The following is a 7070-nucleotide window of genomic DNA, read 5'->3' as shown; positions in this document are numbered from 1 at the left end:
GAGAAGAGTATCTCCCTTTGGTTGAGTTTACATACAACAACGGTTATCAAGAGTCACTGAGGATGAGTCCCTTTGAGGCATTGTATGGGTTGAGTTGTAACACTCCCATTAGTTGGAGTGATATTGTTAGAAAGGTATTAATTGGACTAGATATGTTGGCAAACACGGAACAAGAGATGCAAGTGATCAAGAAGAATCTCAAGGCAGCATAGGATAGGCAGAAGATTTATACAGATAGGAACAAGTTGTTCAAGGAGTTCCAGGTTGGGGAACAGGTGTACTTGCGCATCAAACTAAAGAATAGCTCCTTGCAGATTAGCTCATGTACCAAGCTGGCACCACGATTTTGTGGACCCTTCAGTATCATTGAGAGGATTGGGCCAGTAGCCTATCGAGTTGCACTACCTCCAACAATGAAATTCCATGATGTTTCCCATGTCTCATTGCTTAAGAAGTATGTTAAATATGTTGATCATGTAATTGACTAGTCTATATTGCAAGTGGAACCATATGGAGAATTCCAGTCGGAGCCTCAATGTATATTGCAGAAAAAGTTGTTCATGCTCTGGAACTGAGCAATTGAGCAAGTTAAAGTGCAATGGAATCACTTTGGGCCCACTGAAGCTACATGGGATATGGTGGATCAGACGCGGGCTATGTATCCTTCCTTGTTTGTTAGTTGAGGCAAAGCAGTTTGACATGGTGGTTTAGTATTTGATTTATGTTGGTTTGGTATATACTTTATGGTGGTTGATATATGCTTTATGATGGTTTGATATATTCTATATGATGCTTTGATATATGCTTAGGCATGGTGCTTAATATATGTTTTGATATATGCTTTGGTATATGATTTGGCATATGTTTTGATATCTATATTTTGATGATGTTTCTATATGTACACCTATGTATAGATGTAAATATTGTAACGAGTTGTGTTATAAAGCTCCCCTATGCCATATGGGTTTCATGTTATTATGTTATAATGTGGTTATGTTATCATGATTTTATGATGTTATATGAGTTGGTACTCAGCAGGATGATCATTGTAAATATTGTAATGAGTTTTGATATAGACTTCCACTATGCGGTATGGTTGTCATGTTGTCATGATGTTCTTTTCTATTATTGTAAATACTGCATCGAGTTGTGTTATAAATCTCCATGAGCAGTATGTCCTCTTTAAGTAGGTTATTGAGGTATATGTGTGTTTTATGTTGGGTTGTGTTACATTATTTCCACGACTACTCCACACACAGGGGTAGTTGCCAAACCTCTACGTTACAGCGGGCGCTACTGAGGGATCAGAGAGGAGGAAGTTGCCCCCCTGTTGAGGGGTAGGTAGGGGGGCATTAGCCCCCCTATACGAGGTCCAGGGAAATGCCCTAGGAAAAAAAAATGGACCCTATATTAGGTGGGTGGACCTACCTATGGTTTTGTGCATGGATTTCACACATGTTTTTGGGCATGATGGTTTTTTGTCCATGGTATTTTATAGATTCAGTCAAGGGAACTACAATTATGTTATAATATAGGGCTAATGGATTGGGGTTTATGGATGCTTCAGCATGTATATATATGTATTGTAACATTGAAAAGAACATAATGAAAAATCAATCTGGTAGTCCCGCTTTTGGGATCTAGGGGAAAATATTTGTGTATATCTATTTTATGTTTTATGCTCTCACCATTGTTTATTTTCTTTTTTTTAGAATTCTTATGTAGGTAATTTGTGTACAGGGTTACAACCAACGTATTGAACACCGAGAATAGTGTCCCCCAAGGGGGAGGGTTCTATAACAACCCTAGTGAAAATTCCATGTAATAAAGTTAAAAACAATAACCACGGATGAATGAGACACTTATTCTAAGTTGAATATTGGGCAATACATCCTAGGGGGTGTTCATTTGGTTGTTTATGGCTAAGGAAAATGGAAAAGGCAATGGCTGAGGCATTAAAAGGCAAAAAGGCATTTTTGCCACATTTATTTATGAAAATAATGGAAATTAGGAGAAAAGGGAAATGAAAGGTCATAAATTGCATGTGAGAAGGAAAATGAAGGAAGATAATGGAAAATGAAGAAAATAGAGACCTCGTTCATAAAAAGGCTTTTGAGGATCAATTGGTAACCTTTTGTCACTTCAGTGTTGGAGCTCTCTCATTTTTTTCTCTCTCTCTCATACTCTTTGATACTTAGAGTTTTCTTGGAGCACTCTTGAAGGGTGTGACATACTTGGATTCTTGGAAAAAGAAGGCAAAGGAAGAGCAGGAAAGTGCAAGAAGGCATCGGCATTAGCAACTACATCAGATTTTCTTGCAGGTACTGAGTTGCATGTATGATTTCTTCACTAGTTTGGACATGCATGGCATATGAATGTGGTTTCTTGGTCATGATTTTTCATTGGCATGGAGGTTGACTTGATTGATAGTGGGTTTCCTAGCCTTGCCATTTTTGGATAGCCATGGTGATTGTGGGTTTAATTTCATTATTTGTTTTTGGTTGGTTCTCATGATTCCTTAGCTTGGGTTGAGTTATTAGCTCCAGGAAGCCCTCATTGGACAAATGCTCTGGAAGCCCTGTAACAACTTGGGTTGAGTTACTAGTATTGGAAGCCTTAGTTGGACAAACACTCTAGAAGCCCTTGGTGGGTTGAGTTACTAGTCCTGGAAGTCTTGGTTGGACAAACTCTTTAGAAGTCGAGTGGTAGTTGTGGGTTGAGGGCTATGGGTTCGAACAAATGCTCTCAAAGGCTTGGAAGGACACCAATCCAATGATGGTTTTGTGATGTCTGACCTTGAGGTGGAATCATTGTTTGATGGGTTGTGGTGGATGGCCTCTAGAAGCCCTGGATGAGTTTTGATTGATGTGTTCTATGAGATCCCACATTCATGCTTAGAATATGGCACGGGGGTGAGTGGCTAAAGAGAGATTTGGCTTAGCCATTCTATAGTCAGGTGGAATGCGGTAGTCCCATCTCTGGTTGGTTCATTGCATTCATTAATGAGAAATCCTTTCCCTTGATATTCATGTGTAAAGGTACTGATGTATTTATGGATTTGATGGCTGATATGCTTATTGTATTTATGTCCCTATTATGTTGGTTATATGCATATTTTATGACAACAGTTATGTATGGCTCTCAGCATGTTTTTACTTGTATGTGAATGGATAATGTGTCTATGACCTAATAGATGAAAATGCAACAAATGGCATAAGGGAATAATGGTTCATAGTGATTCTCAAATAAGTATGAAATCCCTACACTTAATTATGTTATTTACACTTGTAAATTACATGTCGATGATATGTTTGATGAAATGTTTGTCATGGCTAGTAGGGATCCAGTCAAGGTCTTGAACAAGTATTTTCTTTAGTACTTTCATTTCCAAGTTACTTTACTGATTTGAAGAGATGGATCATTTTTGGGCAGTGTCCTGGGCTATGAGCCTGAGAAAGTGGCTTAAATCCTGGGGTTGTTGGCACAACACTAACTATGTTGGTCCACAATCCCTAGTAGGCAGGCTTGTGAGAGTGACTTTAGGTTGTTGGTTGCTCCCTTGCCCATAGCATGAGAGCAACTATGGCCCAAGAGACTTAAAACAATAGTGGGACCATGGGACAGGTTGACCGAGTGGATGGATTGTCTTCTAAAGGTTTTGTTGATGATGTTGGATGTTTGAATGATGTATTTCTATCAGTTCCACTTCCTTAATGTGACTTAGGAGGTCGAATCATAGCATAGTGGCCTCTTGTCGCATGTTTACCCCAACTGGACAGTTGCTTGGGTAGATGTGGGAGGACAGTGTTACAAGCTATGGGTTGAGATAGTAGTCCTTGGATCCCTAGACAGTTTGGGAAGAGACTAATCTTGAGTTACTAGAATTGAGAGTAGAGGCGGTATAGTCTTTGGACACCCTTGTTGTTGGCATTGAGGATAGAGGTGGTATAGTCTTTGGAAACCCTTGTTGTTGATATTAAGGGAGGAAGTGTTATAGCCTATGGATTCCTTTGTTTATTTGGAAGAAGATGACACCAGGTTCTTTCCAGGCTAGAAACTAATCCAATGTGTGCACGTGGTCAAAGAGAAGAGAATTCATTGGGTGCTTGCCAGGTTTCAAAACCGATTCAGTGTGTGTACGAAAAGGAAAAAGAACAAAGGTAGAAGCAAAGAACCATTTGAAAGATAAGTATCAGTTTTTCATTTCAATTTTTTATTTCAAAATTATGCACATAATCTAGGATTTGAATTTATGATGGTTGAATTTTGAGCTAACCGAATTTGATACATCTATATATGTGATGATTTTATCAAAGAGCTAATTTGACTTGTGGTGATAGGAATTAAATACAGTTGTATATTTCACCTCATTAATGAGTTACTAATGAGTTATGATTTGAATTTATTTAAATTCCTTTTGAGTCTAATGGAAATTATGTTCTTGGTATAAGAAAGCATGGAAATGCCTGATTTAGGTGGATGGGACTAACTACAAGAGTGTTAGTAGCAACAGTAAAAGGAATTGGAACATGCAACAATGTGATGGTAAATAATTTAGCAACAGGGCCATTGTGAGACACTGGTACTTAATAGTGTCCATTGATTGCCATAAGCATGTGATGACCGGTATGATGGTTTTGAGGTAGGGGTATGCCTTGTTTTTTGGACCTTCTGATGGAAGGAAACCTTTCCAAGGGATGAATCGCCTAAGGGACTAGAAAGTAGAGAAGGGGATGTTTGGGAACTTGGAAGGTGAGTGACTACATGAAAGGGGGTGACCAAATTTCCCAAGGGACTGGGAAGAAGAGAATGGAATGTTGGGAATAAATGTTTTTTGGTCATTAGCATTTCTAGATGGAATCAGAAGCACATTGGGAGTGTGGTTGGGAACATCAAGTCGGTAACTATTCAATGAGATAAGAAGTAGCACAAGGAATGTAGCATTAGACATTGGATGCGGACATTGAATTTGGAAGTGTATTTTGGACTTCTTGGGAAGGAGGTGAATCTCTGGTACTACTTTTAATGGTGGAGGTCTGAGCCTATGGAATCCCTCGTCATTGATGTGTGCATCATATCATTTTATTTGTTTTTTTTTGACAAATTCGGATGCTGGTTGTATTCAAAAAAGGATAGGGAGGCTAAGCTCCAAAGTTACATGAGAAGAGCTCATAGAACGAGCTTGCAGTTGAATTACATTAAAAAATTCTTCTAAATTACTTTCATTTTCAACTTGAAGAGAACTGACACAGGAATAGATTTCGACAAACTGAAAAAGAAGTAAAAAAAAATTACAAAACATCCTATTCTATACTTATGTGATTGATCTATTGTGCAATGGAATCCTCCGGATGGTTATCAGCTTCAGCGATCTTGATGCTAGAGGAACTGGTACTTGGGGCATTGAGCTTTTCCATCATGTATTTGAGAATGTCAATATATTCTTGGATATGTGCGTAGGTATTTGATAAGGCATTAAATTGCTCCTGCAAAGAGGAAATATGATGAAGGAATAGGTTTAGATCGGCTTCATATTTAGCAGTGATTATCTGAGTGGCAGAATCAATTTTCTCATCCAATAGGTGTTGATGCATTCTGATTTTCTCAAGTTCTTCCTGCAAGTCATGGCAGTGAAGACAGTCTTTACTACGGCCCATCTAGAGGTCCTCGGCTCTGTCCTGAAGAATCGCTAAAATACTGCTCCAACAAACAAAAATAGTCGTGGCAATAAAAGCCAGACAAGCTATCTGAATAATAGGGAAGTGAGAGGAGTGAAGGCTCAGAGAATCGAGAACAAGGAAACCAGGAATTCCAGAAAATATAGAGTCTGATGGGAAAGTAGATAAGGGGGCGGGATGATTATAGGAAATTATATTATGGAGATGGAGTGAGGCGATCCTTGGCAACACCGGCTTGAAGGGAAGCACTTTAAAGAAAGGAGGGATATAAAAATAGAGAGGAGAGAACAGAGGCCATCGAATCTCAGGGAGAGCAGAAGAAAAGGATCGGGCAAGGAAGGGACTACAGAAAGAGGAGTAAGCGATGGGGGAGAAGAGGGAACTATCACAGAGCGCTGGGGGACAACTGCGATCAAAGATGGTCTCAAGAGCAGCGGAACGAACGAAGATAGAAAGGGAGGCCTGGAAATAAAGAGGATGCACCTTGGTATTTGTAGCAAGTGAGCTCAATGGAGTAAAGGAAAAGATCACGTGGTGAGAGCTGGAGTGATCACGGATTCCACAAGGGCAGCATGGGTTCAAAAAAGCTGAGTCTGCAAGGAGAGATGGGAGGATTTCCGACGGCGTGGAATATATTACTTAGGGATTGTTTTGGATTTGGTCAGGGTACGCCCTGAGAAAAATGTGAGTCACTAGATATGGTAAATTGTCACAGTTCATGAGGGGATATTGGAAGAAATTGAAATAGATCCTCATTGCTATAGAGGATATTTCCTTTTGGCCGTATGCATGCTTGACTGGCGCATTTATCAGCTTCTCGATTAATGGTGTGAAGGATATGGAAAAATTGGAAATCCCAAGTTTGATTGATCATGACTTGGCATCTACTGGTGGTTTGCTATAAGAAGATGTTGGAGTCTTTTCACTTGCTAGTCATTAAACTAATAATGATAGCAGAATCGCCGAAGATCATAGCTTTCTTGATTCCATGAATTTGTAGTTGAAGTATTCCTTGATATAGCACCAGAGCCTCTGCTCTGTTATTTGAAAGGTTCCCTAATCCCCACTCAAAGGTGACTAAGGGCTCACCATTGGGTTTGTAGATAACACCCCCTGCTCCCGCCACTCCCAGATTTGATTTGGAGGCACTGTCAAAGAACGAGGAATGGGATTTGCTAGTGCTGAGCCATTTGTTGAAGTCATCCTGCTTTAGTCAAATTTTCTAGTTGTGGCTGTGAGTGCTGTCCAAGTTGTTGTAGATTCTCACTGCTGGAAGGATACTAATCTTGTCTATCAGACTCCTTATGAAATCTTTTTCTTCAATACAAAGACTTGCCATGTTAATTTTCTTTGTGTTCTTAGCTGCAATGGTTTCTATCGCAAGGCTTTTAG

The sequence above is a fragment of the Pinus tabuliformis genome, chromosome J (assembly GCF_031772625.1).
Source record: "Pinus tabuliformis cultivar Carrire ecotype Pingquan chromosome J, CPIR1, whole genome shotgun sequence".
In the NCBI taxonomy this organism is placed as follows: Eukaryota; Viridiplantae; Streptophyta; class Pinopsida; order Pinales; family Pinaceae; genus Pinus; species Pinus tabuliformis.
The sequence above is the reverse complement of the archived record's forward strand: the minus strand, read 5'-3'. Positions refer to the sequence as shown.